Genomic DNA, 4,280 nt, shown 5'->3' on the forward strand with positions numbered 1-4,280 from the left:
AACTGGGAATGCTTGGAGAGTGGAAGAATTGTGTAAGAATGATAAAAATAGAGAGGCTACTACCAGGAACTACATACTGTGATGCCACTGCCCTGCATTTGATGCTAACGGATTTTACCCATGAAGATGCTTATTAGTTATCATGCACTAACACTGATCTTGTTCAATTTGTCATCAGAAGCTAAGTGGTATAACAGCAAAGGCAACAGATGTTGGGGATGACAAGCCAAATTGCTGAAAACTCTGCCAATAATTTCCCCTCAAAAGTAAATGGTCTGACTTTCTAATCTCCTGAATTCATTTCTTTCCTAAACAGTCTAAGAGTTTGCCTTGTTGAATTGTGGTGCCATCTATTTCCTGGAGGCAGATAATCTTAGTTCCTGCCACACATAAGTTTACCCATCACAGTTCAACCATGTGTGTCATTGCAAACCACTTCTTCCAACAGCAACATTCTCAGTCAGGACCACAACTGGATGATGGGTAACATTCCCACAGGAAATTCACATATTTTGGCAGGCCCACCTCCAATCCAAAGTTTTGAATTGCACATTGTCCAGGATATTTTTAAAGTATTACTATAATTTTATGTTTATTAGTAATAAAAATCAGATTTAAGTAATAACTTATATTGGATTGCTATTTGTAAAATATATATTAACTCATTGATTGTAACAAACCCTGTGATTATTATCTATTATTTACAGAGAAGGAAATCAAGACCTTGAGAGTTTAACAAATTTGTCAATTTTTATTGATAATTTTATTGAGTGTTGGACAAGAAAGGCACCAGGGATGTAGCTATAATAAAATGGATGTTGATTCTGCCCTCATGAGTCTTAAATCTAATAAAGGAGATAGGTCTTAAATATGTTATATGATTAACTATGACAAATTCTATGAAGAAAAGGGTGCTATCAGAGATTATAGCAGTATGGTTTAATTTAGGTTGGAAGGTGAGGAAAGCCTTCTCTGAGGAAGGGACATTGAAGCTGAAACCACAAGGATGATTGGGAGTTAGTCAGGCAAAAAGCAGATGGAAGAGCAGGCTGGGCATCCCTTTAGGAAGGCTTTAGGTGGGAAAGAACTTAACCCTTTCCAACAATGAATGGGAGACTAGTGAACTGGTTTGAAGGTAAACCAAGGGAAAGGTGACATGAGGCAAACCTAGGCAGGAAAGCAGGGGACATACACGAGGTCACATTAAAAATATAGCTGACTTGCTTAATCCCAGCAAATGGAAAGTGGCTTTGCTGAGACTAGAAATTGTCTCTTATTTCCTATCCCACTGGCTTTTCCACTCTACCACTGCACTGTCCCTTTACAAGTGAGTGAACAGAGATACTCCCCTATTTTGAATTCATGTTTTCAGATGATGTTCTTTAAAAGCTAACAATTGAATAGTGAATTATCACAATTGATCTTAGGCTAAATCAATGTCTGGATAATGAGTTCTTTATATTCATTATATTAGAATTTTAGGTAGGCAAAGATTTATTGAATGCCTTCAATGTCCCAAGCTTTGAGCTTTTTGCTTTACCTATATATTAATTACATTTCACCTTCATTCAAACCAATTTCTACTTTCTAATTCAGGACATTGAAATTCTGGAAACCTGAATGCCTTTCCCCAAATCATGTAAGTACAAAATACTGGAGCCACAATTTCAAAACAGGACCATCTAACTCAAAAATCAATTCTTCTATTTATTATACTATCTTTTCAGCAACATGAAAAACTAAAGCAGTCATGGTTAGTTTATTACTACTTCTTTATGGTGCTTTCTTCATTAAAGAGAAAAATGAGGGCCTCGTAGAGAATCATGCATGTGTATAGGTGAATAGATGTTGCAATGAAATAAACAAAACACAACAATTAAGCTCATTTGTTTCATCATGTCTATTACCTGTAAACATGTTTGTCTTTTATTTTGTTTAGTTTTGTTTGGTGGAAGACTTAGGGTGGTCAGGTGATGATACATTGGCGAGTAAGCTTATTTTTATTGTCAAATTAACCATCATGGGCAGAACAGTTACTTGAGCAGCTTGTCTCATTGCTACTCTGAAGAAAAGTTGCCACTGTGTTGTGATGGCTCAGAAATTTATTGTATCAACTGGTGTGAAATATTGAGTTAATCATTTATTTGAATATGCTTAAAGCAAGGAATACTGATAACTTTCAGGTCAGTTGATAGGAAGTTTTGTAAAATATTTGTTCACACAGGCCCAATAATGTTGATGTCAGTTAAAATATTTTCTTATTATTATTGTGCATTTTATATAGAACTTATTTTACACCAAGCTTATTAAAACATCATCACTAACAATTTTTACACACCACAAATTTGATTTATCTAGAGCACTGGCTGCATCTACTAAAATGTAATCTCTACCAGGGCAAGAAGTTTCATCTATTTATTTCATCATTCCATCCCTAACAGTCAGAATAACACCTTACACATGTTGGCATTACATATTTTTGAATTAATTAGTTAATTTATCTTTGAGCTAAATAATTAATTTCTTTGGGGAATAGTTTCTTTACCTGTAAGAAGAGAAGGCTGAGAAAGTTTTCTCAGAGGCCTTTATCAATTGCTCCTGGCAGTTATCTGCCAACCACAAGGGAATCTGTCTTAAGATGCAGACACTCTGTAGATTACAGAATGGAAAGAAGAAAGAACACAAACCCTTGATGAAATTATTGAGTCTTTCTATCAGTCAAACACAAAGCTTGTTCTACCTCTCTGCTTTTGGTAACAGGAATAGAAAAATAATAATAAAAGCACTTATGATTAAATTGATGTGAGGTGAAATATCCCTAATTGCAGTTGAAACCATTCAGATTTCTACCTTTTCTATTTTAACAGAGATTTGACTTGTTCCTAGTATATTTTGGACTTGCTAATACAAATTTCAAAAACACGGTTTTCATGTGCTTAGACAGTACAAAATTTTATACTGGACAAAGATGAATGAGGTATGCTCCTAGAGGAGCATGCAAACATGAAAGGGCACAAAATAAATATATAAATACCAATTATCTAAACCAGAATACATGCTTATTATGAACATATGTTTAGATAGATCTGGACCTAGTAATTTCATTTATGCCCTGTTCCTCTACTTTGATATGTTTTTTATGCTTGTTGAAAGCATTTAATAAGTTAAATCCACACCTTAATTGAGCCTGGAGATATTTTGGAGAGAAAGTTATTTTACTTGCATTGTACATAAATATGTACATTTGGACACTGAACTCTGTGATATTTAGTTTCCTGTTTTCTTTTTCTTCTATGCATTATAATTCTCTTCCATTAATACCAACTATAGTGAGTTGAATAGTGTCCTCCAAAACTTCATGTCCACCCAGAACCTCAGTATATAACCTTATTTGGAAATAGGATCTTTGCGGGTATGAATAAGGTGAGGATCCAGGCAAAAGCATACTAGATTCAGGCAGCCCTAAATCCAATGAAGGCTCCTTATTAGAGACAAAAAAGGACACACACAGACACACAGAGGAGAAAATGCAGAGGCAATCTCTGGAGGCAGAGATTGGAGTGGTGCAACTGCAAACAAGGGAATGCCAGTCGCTGGCAGAAGCAAGGAAGGACTCTCCCCTAGAGCCTTCAGAGGGAGTGCGTCCCTGCTAGCACATTGCTTTCAGACGTCTGGACTCCAGAACTATGAGAGAATAAACTTCTGTTGTTTTAAGCCACCAAGTTTGTGGTAATTCATTATGGCTGCCCTAGAAAACTAATACAACCATCATTTTGTTTTGTTACATGTTATAATTCGGTTTTATAGTATCTGTGCTTTGGGAGAGGGAGGATGGTCTATGTTCACACTTTCCCAAAGTTGTTTTAAAAAGCTTGACCTGTCATTGCATAAAATAGCAAGTACTAGTGAGAAACGATGATCTATAGAGAATTTAACAGTTGTCAGAAACAAGAGAATTTGCTAAAGTGACCAGCACACAATAGGCTGGACTGTGGTATATCTAAGCCTAGAAAAGGATTCATCCCTTCCCTCCCCTGGATGGTTGAAAATGAGAATCAAAACAAACAAACAAAAAAAAGTAACTTCTGCTCATCAATTTAAATGTGTTCAAACCATTCTAGGCTACTAAAAGAAATGGCAGTCCCTAAAAACCAGGGAAGTCAAGGGAATATAGGTTACGTAAGTGCATAGAGAAAAAAAATGATAAAATTGATTTAGAAGAATAGTGAACACTCTAGCCTCCAAAAGCGAATGTACCTTATTAGATACCTTATATCTTA

This window comes from Eulemur rufifrons, chromosome 7 (genome assembly GCF_041146395.1).
Source record: "Eulemur rufifrons isolate Redbay chromosome 7, OSU_ERuf_1, whole genome shotgun sequence".
NCBI classification, from domain to species: Eukaryota; Metazoa; Chordata; class Mammalia; order Primates; family Lemuridae; genus Eulemur; species Eulemur rufifrons.